Source organism: Muntiacus reevesi, chromosome 4 (genome assembly GCF_963930625.1).
Source record: "Muntiacus reevesi chromosome 4, mMunRee1.1, whole genome shotgun sequence".
Classification (NCBI taxonomy): Eukaryota; Metazoa; Chordata; class Mammalia; order Artiodactyla; family Cervidae; genus Muntiacus; species Muntiacus reevesi.
The window spans coordinates 147952240-147969504 of record NC_089252.1 but is presented as its reverse complement, the minus strand read 5'-3'; the positions used below and the strand labels follow the sequence as shown (position 1 = coordinate 147969504).

General features: G+C 39.3%; 1 pseudogene; it reads right to left on the bottom strand.

The window, feature by feature from the left end:
• Positions 1-15206: 15206 nt before the first annotated feature.
• Positions 15207-16128, bottom strand: LOC136167566 (olfactory receptor 8S1-like; annotated as a pseudogene).
• Between the last annotated feature and the right edge of the window lie 1137 nt (positions 16129-17265).

Sequence of the window (17265 nt, the reverse complement as noted above, 5' to 3'; positions counted from 1 at the left end):
GAACCCCCAACATACCTAGTTATAAGGACTACAGAATTTAGTTTCTAGCTGGGTAGCCATGTGTCCAGCTAAAACTATAGAACCATGGGTCAAGGGAAGAATGGATTGGGGATAAAAAAATAGAACCCTGCCTCACCCACATGTTTATTAACATCTTTGCTTATTATTCCTATTTAGATCTTCCTTTTAGAGTTATTTTTCTTCTTTTTAGGAGATATTCTTTATCACTCAGCATAGAAGCCAAATGCTTAGTGTGGCCTCAAGATCTTTGTGATGTGGCCTAGATATCTCTAGGACCTCATCTTTTCCCACACTCCCCACTCTAATTTCTCTCCTGTAGCTCTAGTCTTGTTGCTGTTCTTTGGATATACAACACACATTCCATTTTATGACTGTGCTTGCTGTCTGCTCTGTGCATAGTGCACTTTTCCCAGATAGCCATATGGTTCACTAACTCCTTTTCTCCCCCTTACTTCTGCTCAGATGTCGCCTTATTGGAGAGGACTTCTATGGTCACCTATGAAAAATATCAAAGTTTTAGCATGCTGTCATATTTGTCCTGCTTTAGATTCCTCCATAGCATTCAATATTGTGTCACATGTTATATGATGTTATTTGCTTGTTTACTGTCTGTCTCCTCTCATTAGAGTATTAATCTATGAAGATAGATTTTATCTATTTTGTTCATGACTATATCCGTAGCACATACAGCAGTGCCTGGAGTATAATAACTTAATAGCTATTTTGTAAATGAATGAAAAACTGATGAAATCCCTTAGAAACTACTTCAGTGTTTCAGTTTTCAAGGATTTCTGTAACAAATTACCAAAAATCAGGCAGCTTAAAACACAGATGTTTAGTCCCATGGTTCTGGAGGCTGGATGTCAGGAAGACTGTGTTCTCTGACAGTTCTAGTCAAGAATTCTTTCTTGCTTCTTCTAACTTCTAGGTGGGTTTTTTTGTTTTTTTTTTTTTTTGGAGGGGGCAATCATTGGCGTTCCTTGTAGGTGCATTAATTCAGTCACGTGGTCATTTACTCCCTGTGTGTCTTGTCATTTTTCCTTTCTGTATGTCTGTTTCTGTGTCCAAATTGCACGCTTTTATAAAATATCAGTCATATAGGACTAGAACCCATCCTAATGAACTCATTTTAACTTGATTATCTCTGTAAAGATTCTATTTCCAAAGAAGGTCTGAGGTGCTGGGTGTTAAAACTTCAACACACCTACTTTGGAGGCAAAATTCAACCTTTAACAGTGAGAGTGAACTTTTATAGCATTTATTTGTCTGAAAAAGCTAATCTTATTGTTGAATTAAGACTTTACTGATTATGCAGTTATAAGTCACAGTTTTTTCTCAGCATTTTGAGGGTAGTACTCCACTTTTTTTGACTTCACTGTTGTGATGAGAGTCAAATGGTTGTTTCTTTGTAGAATATAAACCTTTTCTTTCAGGTTAATTTTAAGGTCTTTTTGTTTTTGATGATCTGAATTTCACTATAATACAAAAGGGGGTAGATTTGTATTTTTCTAAAACTCATTATACTTTCTGCATCAGAATCATTTCTTATACCTAATCAAAAATTGTTAAAGTTAAATATCTTTGCATAATGAAAGCTCCAGGTCCAATTGCTTGACCAGTATATATTCTAAACATTAAAGAAACAGTGACACCAATGTTATACGAACTCTTTTGGAGACTGAAAAAACACTTTCCAACTTGTTTTACAAGCCTAATATAACCTTGACCCTGAAACTGACAAAATCGTTGCAATAAAGGAGTGTTACAGGCCAATCTCTTTCGTGATCCTAGATGTAAAATTCCTAAGCAAAGTATTAACAAATATAATTCAGTAAATGTAGAAAAATTATAATTCAACCTGAAAAACTTGAATTTATTTATAGTATGTATCATTGCTTTAACATCTGAAAAATTGATCAGTATAAATTCACTACTTAACAGGATAAATGAAAACAAATCATATGAATTTCAGTAGATATAGAATAATTGTTTGATCAGATTCATCACCATTTCATGTTTAAAACTTGTCAGAAAACTAGACATAAAAGGGAGAAGGGAACTTTTTCATTCTGATACAGTGTTCACAAAACCTGCAACAAACATATTTAATGGTAAAATATTAAAAGCTTTTCCCCATAGGCTTGAAATAAGACATGAATACCCACTGTGCAGCTTAAACTTTACACCAGAAACACCAACCAATGCAATAGGCAAGAAAAAGAATAAAAGTTGTAAGGATTGGAAATAATAAGACAAACTGCCATTATTTGAAAATTATATGATAGTCTATGCAACAATCAAAAGAATCTACAGATAAACTATTAGAATTAAGTGAATTTAGGATATTTACCACATACAGGGTCAATATATGAAAATTAAATCGTACTTTTATCAAAGGCCTGTATAGCTCAAGCTATGGTTTTTCTAGTAGTCATGTGTGGATGTGAGAGTTGGACCATAAAGAACGCTGAGCACTGAAGACTTGATGCTTTTGAACTGTGGTGTTGGAGAAGACTCTTGAGAGCCCCTTGGACTGCAAGGAGATCAAACCAGCCAATCCTAAAGGAAATCAGTCCTGAATATTCATTGGAAAGACTGGTGCTGAAGCTGAAACTCCAACATTTTGGTCACCCGTTGTGAAGAACTGACTCCTTGGGAAAGACCCTGATGCTGGGAAAAATTGAAGGCAGGAGAAGGGGATGACAGAGGATGAGATGATTGGATGTTGTCACCAACTTGATAGAAGTGAGTTTGAGCAAACTCCAGGAGTTGGTGTTGGACAGGGAAGCCTGGCATGCTGCAGTCCATGGGATCACAAAGAGTTAGACACGACTGAGTGACTGAACTGACTGAACTGAAATTGTATTTTTCTGAATAAGAAACCATTGGAAAATGAAATAAAAATTCAGTTTTATAATAGCATCAACAAACACTGAATACCTAAATATAGATCTAATAAAAAGATGTTCACTATCTCTACACAGAACACTATAATAGATTATCAGAGAAATTTAGGAACTAGATGAATGGTGTTCAGTGGTTATTCATGTTCATGGGTTGGAAAGCACAGCAATGTAAGGGTGTCAATCTTTCCCAAATTGACTGTGCCAGCTATCAATTTATTGCTCCTTAGCTCCGAATCTACCTTTCATTGCCTGATCTGTGATAACAGAGCTGGAATCTGAATATTTTTCCCTTGCCAGCTCACATGATTTTAACTTTGTCAGTAGAGGGCAGCAGAGGGATAGTGGTAAAGAAAGAGGTTCTCTTCTGGTTCTGGGGTACTCCCCTAGGCAGGTTCCTGTAGTACGCGTCTTCTGCATCACTGGGCTCCTGCAGCTCTCATGACTTCTGAAATGCCGGGCTCATTCAGTGCATATAACTTATACAGGGCCTGCTTCACTAATTCGAATGGCTTATGTAGTGCCTGGTTTCAGCAGGGCTCAGCTCAGCACCTCTCATGAATGGCTTCCTTGGCATCCCTTGCATGTCTGTAATAGGGTGCTACTGGTCTGACACAACCCTTTGAATGGCTTCTTCTGGCAATTGCTCAGGTGACTTTGCAGAGATATCACAATGAGATATCATCCCCACACTGGTCAGAATGGCCATCACTAAAATGTCTGCAAATAATAAATTCTGGGGACGGTGTGGAGAAAAGGGAACCCTCCTACACTGTTGATGGGAATGTAAATTGGTACAACCACTATGCAGAACAGTATGGAGTCTCCTTAAAAAATTAAAAATAGAGTTACCATATGATCCTGCAATCCCACTCCTGGGCATACATCCAGAAAATATGAAAACTCTAAATCAAAAATATATGCACCTCAGTGTTCACAGCAGCAGCAGTATTTATAATAGCCAAGACATGGAAGCAACATACATGTCCATCAGCAGATGAATGGGTAAATATGTGATATATATGTATCTGTGGATATATCTCTCTCTATATATGTATCTGTGTGTGTATATATATATACCTAAATCTGTATGTACAGGCTTCCCAGGTGGTACTAGTGGTAAAGAATCCACCTGCAGGAGGTGTGAGAGATGCAGGTTTGATTGCTAGGTTGGGAAGATTCCCTGGAGTAGGGAATGGCAACCCACTCCAGTATTCCTCCCTGGAAAATTCCATGGGCAGAGGAGCCTGTGTGGGCTACAGATGACGGGGCTGCAAAGAATCAGACATGACTGAGCATAGTCCTTTACTTACTTACATAAGTAAATATACCTACATACATACAGTGGAATATCAGTCCTAAAAAAGAATGAAACAGTGCCATTACAGCACACAGATGGAGCTAGAGATTATCATACTAAGTGAAGTGAGGCAGACAGAGACATACAAATATCATATGGTATTGCTTATATGTGGAATCTAAAAATAGTGATACAAATAATGCACACTGAGGAAACCAGAATTGAAAGAGACACGTGTACCCCAGTGTTCATCACAACACTGTTTACAACAGCTAGGACATGGAAGCAACCTAGATGGCCATCGGCAGATAAATGAATAAGAAAGCTTTGGTAGATATACACAATGGAATATTACTCAGCTATTAAAAAGAACACATTTGAAACAGTTCTAATGAGGTGGATGAAACTGGAGCCTATTATACAGAGTGAAGTAAGTCAGAAAGAAAAATACCAGTAAAGTATATTAATGCATATATATGGAATTTAGAAAGATGGTAGCGATGACCCTATATGCAAGACAGCAAAAGAGACACAGATGTAAAGAACAGACTTTTGGACTCTGTGGGAGAAGGTGAGATGATTTGAGAGAATAACATTGAAATATATATATTACCATATGTGAAATAGATCACTAGTCCAAGTTTGATGCATGAAACAGGACACTCAAAGCCGGTGCACTGGGACAACCTGAGGGATGGGATGGGGAGAGAGGTGGGAGGGGGTTCAGGATGGGGGACACCTGTACACCCATGGCTGATTCATGTCAGTGTATGCCAAAAACCACCACAATATTGTAAAGTAATTAGCTTCCAATTAAAACAAATAATTAATTTTAAAAAGACAGAAATAGACTCACAAATATAGAAAATAAAGTTATAGTTGCCAGAGAGAAAAGTGAGGGGGAGGGTTAAATTGAGAATTTGGGATGTAAGAGATACACTACTATATACAGTACTGCTATAGTACATAGTAGTACTATACATGCATGCTCAGTCACTTCAGTCATGTCTGACTCTTTGCAACCCTTGCAACCCCATGGACTGTAGCCCTCCAGACTCCTCTGTCTCTTCTCCAGGCAAGAATACTACAGTGGATTGCCATTTTATTCTCCAGGGAATCTTCCCAACCCAGGGGTCAGACCCATTATCTCTTGTGTCTTCTGCATTGGCAGGTGGATTCTTTACCACTGCACCACCAGGAAAGTCCATATATATGTATGTATGTGTCAGTCACTCAGTCATGTCCTACTCTTTGAGACCCCATGGACTATAGTCTGCCAGGCTCTTCTGTCCATAGAATTTTCTAGGCAAGAATACTGGAATAGGTAGCCATTTCCTTCTCCAGGGATCTTCCTGACCCAGGGATTGAACCCAGGTCTCCTGCATTGCAGGCAGATTCTTTACCATCTGAGTCACCAGGGAAGCCCAGTTTATAGGCTGGGCTATATATGCCCAGAACAAGGGGTGCAGCCCCATGTTTGTGTATGTATATATGTAAATGCATCACTTTGCTGTTCCTCTGAAATATTGTAAATTAACTATACTTAATTAAAAAATAATTAAAGCTGGTGAGGATGTGGAGAAAGCTAATACTTATGCACTGTTCTTGGGAATGTAAATTGGTACAGCCACTATGGAAAACAGTATATATGTGCTTCTAAAACCTAAAAATCCAAGTACTATAAATTGGAACCTCATAATCCCACCTCTGGATAATCCCACATCAGGATAATACCCAAAGGAAATTAAATTACTATGTCAAAGAGATATATTGAGGAGATAGTTCAAAGAAATGTTCTTTGCAGCATTACTTACAAAACCAATACACAGTTGCAACCTAAGTGTCCATTGACAGATGAAAAGAAAATGAAACAGTGGTATATATGTGTATGTGTGTGTATAGAATAGTCTGTTATATATGATATATAATAGACTATTACTCAGCCATAGAGAAGAAGGAAATCCTACCTTTTGCAACAACATGGATGAACCATGATGGCATTATTCTAAGTGAAATAAGTCAGACAAGAAAAGACAAATGCTGAATTAATTCACTTATATTTGAAATATAAAAAAACTGAATTTATAGAAATAGAGTTGAATGGTGATTTCCAGGTGCTGGGTGGTAAGAGAAATGAGATGTTGATCAAAGGGTACAAACTTCCAGTTGTAAGATAAGTAAGTTCTGGAAATATAATGTACAACGTATTGACAGTAGTCAGCAATACTGTATTAAACTTAGTGAGAGAGTAGATCTTAAATGGCCTCCCTAAAACAAATAAGCAAACTCATGCCCATGAACTTAATTATGCTTACCATGTACCCCACCAGCCAGAAGTGGCTTGGCTATCTGAAAGATGGGACAGGCTTACTGAAGAGTCAGTTATGGCACAGTTGAGAGATAACATCCTGAAAGGATGGAATTTTGTGTTATAGGATGTAATATTTTTCTTGAATAAGAGATCATTAGTATGTTGCTTGATGCTGAAGCTGAAACTCCAATAGTTTGGCCACCTGATGAGAAGAGTTGACTCATTGGAAAAGACCCTGATGCTGGGAGGGATTGGGGGCAGGAGGAGAAGGGGACGACAGAGGATGAGATGGCTGGATGGCGTCACCGACTCGATGGGCATGAGTTTGAGTAAACTGCAGGAGTTTGTGATGGACAGGGAGGCCTGGCGTGCTGCGATTCATGGGGTCACAAAGAGTCGGACATGACTGAGTGACTGAACTGAACTGAATATGTTGCTATCTCCCCCATAAAGAAGCCTGGGAATAAAAAGGTGGAAGTATGAGTGTTCCTTTCATTATTACATACAATAACCCATCCTGGGTTATTGTATGTATGTACTCTCCTGGTTTGTATATCTTAATCCTTGAGGAGAAATGCTTAAAGCAGGTTAAAAACAATGGTTTCTATCAAGGAGAAGATAAGATAGCTACCGGGCCATTTTGGGCTTCTTTTGCCTCTGAGCCAATAGACAAAAAAGAGCTTACTCAACTGGCTGGAGTGATTGATCCTGATTATGAAGGGGAAATTGGATGGCAGCTACCAAATGGGATCAAGGAAGACTAGATCTGGAACACAGAGTAGCCTCTGGGTTTTCTCTTAGTCTTTCAATGCCAAATAGTAGATTAAGTTAATAGAAAACAATGGCACTCTTCTACCACCAAAAAAAAAAAAAAAAAAGAAGTGGCAGAATATTGAGAACTCAGGCTTTTCATAAATAGTAACTTTACTAGGTTAAGAACTCTAATTAGGTTCTGGCTGAGGACAGAGGAATAATGAAACAGTGGAGAAGGAAGCCATAGATATCAATTTTGTCTATATGATCAAGTAGAGAAATGAGGACTGTAATAGGTTTGGATATTTTCTCTTTTATTTTTTCAGATGCACATGTTTATTTATTATTTATACATGCCAATGGGCTTTCCTGGTAGCTCAGGTGGTAAATAATCTGCCCACAATGCAGGAGATCCAAGTTCAATCCCTGGGTTGGGAAGATCCACTGGAGAAGGAAATGGCAACCCACTCCAGTATTCTTGCCTGGAGAATTCCATGGACACAGGAACCTCTCAGACTATGGTCCGTGGGGTTGCAAAGAGTCAGACATGACTGAGCAAGTAATACTTTAACTTTCAACTGTTTTATCTCTCTTTCCACTTTTTTTTTGGTTGCATTGTGAGGCATGCGGGATCTTAGTTTCCCACCCAGGGATAGAATCTATGCTGCCAGCCGTGGAGGTGTAGAGTCTTGACCACTGGACTGCCAGGGAAATTCATCTCTTCTTCCACTTTTTGTATATATAAGCTGATAGAGTCCAAATTTACTATAATCTTTCTGAAATCATTAAATTTCAAATTCAAATTCAAATTAAATTAATTAAACTCTGCTTTTTAAATTATTTTTTTATTATGTTAAGAATACAAATAATATGTACTTTCTTTAACAAAATTTTAATTGTACAATAAAATGTTGTTGAGCATCAGCACAGTTTTCTACTGATCTCCAAACTTACTCATCTTACAAAACTGAAACTTTGTATCTGTTGAACATCCACCCTCCATATCCTCCTTCTCCCAGCCTCTGGAAACCATCATTCTACTCCCTGTTTCTATGAGGTTGACTATTTTAGATAACTCATATAAGTGGAATCATGCAATATTTATTCTTCTGTGGAGTTTATCTTTGTATAATGTCCTCCCGGTTTATCCATGTTGTTGCATGACAGGAGCTCCTTTTTAAAGACTGAATAATATTCCATTATATGTGCTTACCGCATTTAGCTTACCCTTTCATCTATCAGTCAGCACTTTGGTTGTTTTCACGTTTTAGCTATTGTGAATAATGATGCAGTGAACATGGGTGTACAGATATCTCTTTGAGACCCGGCATTCAGTTCTTTTGGATGTATACCCAGAAGTGGGATTGCTGAATGATATGGTAGTTCTATTTCTAATTTTTAGAGGACTCTGTTTCCCATAGCTGCTGTACCAATTTACATTTCCACCAACAGTAGAAGCTTCTGATTTCTCCAGATCCTTGATAACACTCTATCTTTTGTTTTTATAATAGCCATTTTAATAGGTTTCAGGTGGTATGTAATTGTTTTTAGTTTGCATTTCCCTGATGATTACCTATTTTTAGCACTTTTCCATATGCCTGTTGACCATTTGTATGTTCTCTGTGGGAAATGTCTATTCACTTCTATTACACATTTTTAAATTTGGTTATTTGCTCTTTCTGCTAATCTCTTTATTTATATTGGTCTGTTGTGGCAAGAATACACAGAAGAACTGTACAAAAAAGATCTTCATGACCCAGATAATCACAATGTGTGATTACTAGGTGTGTGATCACTCACCTAGAGCCAGACATCCTGGAATGTGAAGTCAAGTGGGCCTTAGAAAGCATCACTACCAACAGAGCTAGTGGATGTGATGGGATTCCAGATGAGCTATTTCAATTTCTTAAAGATGATGCTGTGAAAGTGCTGCACTCAATATGCCAGCAAATTTGGAAAACTCAGCAGTAGCCACAGGACTGGAAAAGGTCCGTTTTCATTCCAATCTCTAAGAAAGGCAATACCAAAGAATGCTCAAACTACCGCATAATTGCACTCATCTCACATCCTTGTAAAGTAATGCTCAAAATTCTTCAAGCCAGGCTTCAGTTCATATGTGAACTGAGAACTTCCAGATGTTCAAGCTGGTTTTAGAAAAGGCAGAGGAACCAGAGATCAAATTGCCAATATCTGCTGGATCATTGAAAAAGCAAGAGAGTTCCAGAAAAACATCTATTTCTGCTTTATTGACTATGCCAAAGCCTTTGACTGTGTGGATCACAATAAACTGTGGAAAATTCTGAAGGAGATGGGAATACCAGACCACCTGACCTGCCTCTTGAGAAACCTGTATGCAGATCAGGAAGCAACAGTTAGAACTGGACATGGAACGACAGACTGGTTCCAAATAGGAAAAGGAGTACGTCAAGGCTGTATATTTTCACCCTGCTTACTTAACTTATATGCAGAGTACATCATGAGAAACGGTGGGCTGGAAGAAGCACAAGCTGGAATCAAGATTGCCAGGAGAAATATCAATAACCTCAGATATGCAGATGACACCACCCTTATGGCAGAAAGTGAAGAGGAACTAAAAAGTCTCTTGATGAAAGTGAAAGAGGAGAGTGAAAGAGTTGACTTAAAGCTCAACATTTGGAAAACTAAGATCATGGCATCTGGTCCCATCACCTCATGGCAAATAGATGGGGAGACAGTGGAAACAGTGTCAGGCTTTATTTTGGGGGGCTCCAAAATCACTCCTGATGGTGACTGCAGCCATGAAATTAAAAGACGCTTACTCCTTGGAATGAAAGTTATGACCAACCTAGATAGCATATTAAAAAGCAGAGACATTACTTTGCCAACAAAGGTCCGTCTGGTCAAGGCTATGGTTTTTCCAGTGGTCATGTATGGATGTGAGAGTTGGACTGTGAAGAAAGCTGAGTGCTGAAAAATTGATGCTTTTGAACTGTGGTGTTGGAGAAGACTCTTGAGAGTCCCTTGGACTGCAAGGAGATCCAGCCAGTCCATCCTGAAGGCGATAAGTCCTGGGTGTTCATTGGAAGGACTGATGCTGAAGCTGAAACTCCATTACTTGGGTCGCCTCATGCGAAGAGTTGACCCATTGGAAAAGACCCTGATGCTTGGAGGGATTGGGGGCAGGAGGAGAAGGGGACGACAGAGGATGAGATGGTTGGATAGCATCACCGACTCGATGGGCATTAGTTTGAGTAAACTCTGGGAGTTTGTGATGGACAGGGAGGCCTGGCGTGCTGCGATTCATGGGGTCCCAAAGAGTGGGACACGACTGAGCGACTGAACTGAACTGAAGGTTTTCTATTTCTTCTTTTGTTTTTCTGGGAAGAATTTAATTTTACCTTTCTTTCTCTTTTTTACATTTTTTAACTTTTTATTTTATATTGGAGTACCGCCAATTAACAATGCTGTAACAGTTTCAGGTGAATAGCAAAGGGACTGTGCCATACGTATACATGTATCTATTCTCTCCTAGACTCCCCTGCCATCCAGGCTGTCATGTAACATTGAGCAGAGTTCTCTGTGCTATACAGTAGGTCCTTGTTGGTTATCCATTTTAAATATAGCAGAGTGTATATGTTGATCCCAAACTCCCTAACTATCTCTTCCCCCTCTTCTTCCCCCGTTGTCTTTATTTCTAAGGAAGAGTTTTACTGGCTACTGTATTCTTGGTTGTTAAATTTTTCTTTCAGCACTTTGAATATATCATCTCAATCTTTCCTGGAATGAGAGGTTTCTGCTGAGAAATTCACTGATAGACTTGGGTTCCCTAATATGTGATGAGTTGCTTTTCTCTTGCTGCTTTCAAAATTCTTTATCTTGAAAATGTAATTATAATATGTCAGTATAGACTTGATTTCTTCTCTCTGACATCCTTTGGCATCCTGAATATGGATGCCAATTAGCCTCCTTATATCTGGGAAGTTTTCAGCTATTACTTATTTAAATAAGTTTTCTGCCCCCTTCACCATCTCTTCTCCTTCTAGGACTCCTAAGATGTGTAGTTCAACTGATAAGAGTTCCCTGAATCCTTAAGGCTTTCTTCATTGTTTTCATTCTTTTTTCTTTGATTCTATGACTGTATAATTTACATTCTCCATCTTTGAGTTCATTGATTCCTTCCTATGTTTTATCAAGTCTACTAGTGATTTTTTTCATTGCAATCATTGCATTCTTTAGCTCCAGTGTTTTTTATTAATTACTTTTACAGGGTATGGCAGATTTAAATCTAAAGATGATATTTCCTTTGACATTATCATTGGTTAGTGGGTCTGCTCTTGACTACAAATCTGAGTGGGCTTAGACTCTCTTGTAATAAGAGTTAAGTAGTGATGTTGGATAACTTCCAAGGTAAGGTCAGAAAAGGCTATGATACTTTTACCGTGTTTTCTTGACCTCTTATACTCAGAGCTCTGGGATGCCATGCATAAGTCTGACTATCCTAAGGGTACTATGCGTTGTTGAAGCCAAACCACATGGTAAGGCCTTCTTTAGATGCTCTGATGGGACATCCTTGTCTTCAAGCTCTCTCAGCCTATGTGTCAGATACTGTGACTGAATGAGCATTTAGGTGACTTCATTCCCTATCCTTTGAGCCTCTGACTCCTCCTAGCTGAAGCCCAGATTGGGTGAAGCACATACAAATCATCCTTGCTGTGCCCTTTCCAGTTTCTGACCCACAGAACCCCTCTTACTGCCGTATTGTTTCTGGGACTTGTTTCTGAATGGATGGAGAGATAGAGGCTAATGAGATTAGGTAGGGGAAAGTGAAGGTAAGTGATAGAACTTCAGTTCTCCCTGGCTCAGAAATACTGGAGAGGAGAGGAGAGGTGTTTATGGTCAGCAAACCACCTGTATATTGGAGTTAAATGCAGTTAGTATGGGTGGGAGATGCCAACATTTTCCTGGGTTTTGAGAACATCTGTCATGTTCAGAGGTAGGGGCTCATGGAAGCTAGTTTAAAAGTATGTTTTTCAGTCCATCATCAATAAAGCAGTTTGTTGAAATTTCACATGGACTTTAGCAACTATTCTTGTCTCATTTTATCTTTTAAAGTCTTTCTTCTTTTTAAAATTTTTATTTATTTATTTATTTGGCCGCACTGTGTCTTCATTGCTGTTTGCAGGCTTTCTCTAGTTAAAGTGAGTAGCAGCTACTCTCTAGTTGCAGTGCACGGGCTTTTCATTGTGGTGACTTCTCTTGCTGCTGAGCATGGGCTCTAGAGTATGTGGGCTTCAGTAGTTGTGATGCACGGATGCCCCGCTGCATGTGGAATCTTCCCCAACCAGGGACCAAACCTGTGTCCTCTGCATTGGCAGACAGATTCTTAACCACTGGGCCACCAGGGAAGTCCCTTCTCTCATTTTAAATCCATAGTGTCATTGCCAGTTTTTCTCCTTTTCTATATCTTTATGGTCATTTTTAAAATGGTTGAGGTTTTTTTTTTTTTTTGAGATATTGATGCGCATAACCTTGTGTTCATTTTAGGAACACAACATAGTGTTTGATATATGTATTAATATATACTGCAAAATGATCACCACACATAGTTACATTTTTTTTTTCCTGTGATGAGAACTTTCAAGGTCTGTTCTCTTAGCAAATTTGAAATATACTATAGAGCATTGTTGACAAGTCTTCATGCTGTACATTACATCCCTAGGACTTGTCTTGTAACTGCAAGTTAATACCTTTTGACTACCATTGCCCATTTTACCCAACTCCTCCACGTATAGCAACCACTAGTTTCCTCTCCTCTCCAGTATTTCCGATTTGTTCTTCTTTTTATTGTTTCTGTCTCTTTATTGATATTCTCATTTTGTTCTTGTATCATTTTCCTGAATTCATTTAATTGAGTTCTATTGTAATTCACTGAGCTTCTTTGAGAAGGTTGTTTTGAATTTTGTCAGCAAATTCGTAGATCTCCATTTCTTTAGGGTCAGTTACTAGAGATTTATTTTACTCTTTTGATTATATTATAGTTTTCCTGATCATTCAAGTCCCTTGTAGCTTTGTGCTGATGTCTGCATTTTTCAAGTCACAAATACCTCTCCCAGTGTGTATGATGACTGACAGGAAAAGACTTTCATCAATATATCTGGCTAGAGATTATTGGCCTATGTTCCTAAATTATCAAAATGACCAGTCTTTTTTTGTTTGTTTGTTTTAAATGGAAGCTGTAATCTCTTATTCCCTCTGGTGTTTAACTTTGCTGGTTCTGTTAGCACTTGATGTGAGGCTACACAGGAACTGGTCCCTGAGCTACTGCACTGAAAGGATGAGGACATTGGAGGCATGCCCCACTCCTCTTACTCCCTTCTGAGGGAGAAGCCTCGGTTCCGCATGTTTTCCCAATCTTGAAGATCCTTGCTAGCTGTAGCTAACCCTCTGCTTTTCCTTGGTTCTTAGCTGCTTCAGGCATCTGGACTATGCTGTTTCTTCGACACTTGGTATGAGGAGAGGTAGGACGTGGCCCCTTGGGGAGTGGGTGCCCTGAAAGGCTGGGAGGCTGAGTGCACATGCCATTCTCTTCTCCCCACCACGGCAGAGGTCATTGGCTGAGCAGATCGGCCTTGGCTCTGGGCTGCGCAGTTTATGGGGAGGTAATGCAGGAAAAGTGAAAGTGCTCTTCTTACCTGTTTCAATGTGACTGTTCTTGGTTATTCTGATTCCCTGGGGGTGCTGAAATATCTTATCTATAATTCTTATAAAGACATTTTAGTTCATAATGATTTTTACATTGTTGTTTCTATGGGGGAATAAGGATTGAGCCTTACTATTCCTTCATTTTGCTGATCTCACTTGTATCCTTAAAGAACAGGCTATTCAGTGGGACTGTGGTGGAATATGTGTAGTGATGAATTTAGCCAGCGTGGATACAATAAGTATTAGGACAGTGTGCATCTTCATTTTGGAGAAGGTTTTTAGTGTAACAGTATGTTCAGTCTTCTTATATATCTTTATTGTGGTAAAAAGCATATAAAATTTACCCTCTTTACAAATTTTAAGCATATAGTATTGTTAACTATATGCATATTGATGTGTAGAAGATCTTCAAAACTTTTTTATCTTGTTTGAAACTCTGTACCCATTGAATAGCAACTTCCCAGTTCCCTCTTCCCCCAGCCCCTGGCAACCACCATTCCACATTCTGCTTCTATGAGCTTGCTTTAGATATCTCATATAAGTAAAACTACAAAATGGTTTTTCTCCTCTGATTGGCTTATCTCCTTAACACAATGTCCTCAAGGTTCATCCATATTGTCACACATTGTAGAATTTCCATCTTGTTTTAAAGCTGAATAATACTCCGTTGTATGCATATACCACATTTTCTTTATCCACTCATCTGCTCATAGATATTTAACGTGCTCATCCCTTGTTTTCACTACTCTTTGACTATTTGCAGGCACACATTCCATTCCATGCCCGTGATGCCATCAAGTCAGGTGAATGGGGGATGCTGAACTCACTTATTTTGGGAAATTAAATGTGTATAGGTTACTTGTTTTTTGCCTTTGTTCTAATAGAGTTCTTTTTGTAACTCCAGAAGTAAAGGTCCTAGGCTCTGGATCTCTGTTCTTGTCAGGGTCTTTGTTCTGGTTCTGGCTCCTCAACTGTAGTGAAGTCACTGCTTCTGGACTAGTTTCCAGAGGCTGTGGTAAAAGCTGGTGTCTCTAAATGTTTCCCCTCAAGACCCAGGATGGGCAAAATACTTCTCTGACTATATTTCTTAGGTTTTGGAAGTCATGTAACTTTGAATAAGAAATAAATACACTTAAATTTAATTAAAAATCAAGAACCACACAAGCTCTAAGCTTACAAAGTTCTCTCTCAAAGAACAATTGGTTCTCTATTAGAACAAGCATCCTGTTGCCATTTTTTAAGACCCTGAGACACATATCTGGTGCCTTAGCATTCTCTGCAGGGCTGCCTTCACCTCCTGGTTCTTAAAGCTGTAAATGAGGGGGTTTATCAAGGATGTGATCACACCATACTGTACAGAGACAACTTGCTCCAGGACTGATCCTGAAGAGGGGCTGATGTACCTCAATAGAGCCGTCCCATAGAACAAGAGCACCACGGTGAGGTGGGAGGAGCAAGTGGAGAAGGCCTTTAGAGGAGGAGATACTTAGAATGGCAAGAATAATTTTTGAGTAAGAGAAGAGGATTGGGGGAAGTGTCACAAGTCCTAGAAATGCAGTGGACCCAGCTAACAGGATGGTGTTAGGCATGGTATCACTGCAGGAGAGAGGGAAGAGTGAAGGCAGTTCACAACTGAAGTGGGAGATGATATTGGGACCACAGAACTGTAAGCTCTGGGCACAAAGATTATTCACTAGTGAGTTCAGAAACCCCATCAGCCATGCTGCACTGACCATTGTGGTGCACAGAGGTCCATTCATGATCACAGTGTAGAGCAGAGGGTGACAGATGGCAGCATAGCGGTCATAGGCCATAGCAGAGAGCAGGCAGCCCTCAGTGCCTCCAGAGAAAATGAAAAAGAAACTCTGGGTAATGCATCCCCACACTGAAATGGTTTTCTTCTGAGACAGGAAATTCTGCAGCATCTTGGGCACAGTGACTGAAGAGTAGCACATGTCTAGGAAAGACAAATGACCAAGGAAGAAGTACATGGGCGTGTGCAGGTGAGGATCAGCCCTGATCACCAGGATCATCGTCAGGTTCCCCATCAGGGTCAGGAGGTAAATCCCCAAGAAGAGAACAAAGAGCATGGTCTGGATATCTGGGTCAGTAGACAACCCCAGCAGCACAAATTCATCAATAATGCTAAGATTTTTCATGGTTTCTTTTATGTCATATCCCTGTGAGAAACAAATACTTATTCATTTAGTGGCACCATGATATGAGTCACAATCAGTGAGTAGGACTTTTTAGTCTATAAAATATCCACTTTTGGGGGCTTCCCAGGGGCACTAGTGGTAGAGAACCCACCTACCAGTACAGGAAACGTAAGAGACACAGGTTTGCTCCCTGGGTCTGGAAGATCCCCTGGAGGAGGGCAAGGCAACCCACTCCAGTATTCTATTCTTGTCTGGAGAATCCCATGGACAGAGGACCCTGGCGGGCTATGTTCCATAGTGTCACAAAGAGTCAGACGCGACTGAAGTGATTTAGCACACACTTGTGCATCCACTTTTGGAAGTCAGAAATTGAATCCAAGGTTAAAGAAGAATCTGTCAATTCTAGTACCCTATTAAATACTACAACTTTTCTTCTCCTGCTTAAGTACTCTTTATCAAATTCAGATTTCCCTCCCATGACATGTAACACTTCCCTAACATATTGGATAGTAGATTTATTCTGTCTACTCTGATAGAATTTTATATTATACACAGGCAAGGATCTTTGTTTTTTTCCCCCATGGATGAATTGGTAAGTACCAATAATAGTTACTGGCTCCATAATTTTTGAGTAAGAGAAGAGGATCAGGAAATTGTCCTAGTCATAGAAATTTAGTAGACCCAGATATAGGGCTCTAAGTAAACATTTATGGAGTGAAAGAATGAATGCTTCCTCGCAATCTCTTGTCTTAATCTTCATTGGTACCATCCTCTGAATTCTTAGATAATAGACCTTTACAATCTCTAACTTCTCACTCTTTCCCCCAGACTTTCTTCAACACTTCATATCATCCAACACCTGGTGAACCCTTTTTTCAAAAGCAGAAAGACCCCCATTGGTGAAGCAAATGACATCCTTTTCTGGGTGACCACTTTTCAGAACTTCAATTCAAAAGCTGAAATTCCTGGCACATCTCATCTGACATGTTAACCGAGACCTATTATCTGATGTCATTATTTTTAAATGAGAATGTGGGACAGAGAGGTGACATGACTTCTACCATAACTAGATATCTCAGAGCCAGGACTAGGCCAGGGTTTCTGATTTTACAACCAGTTCTCTTTCTAGTGTTTCAC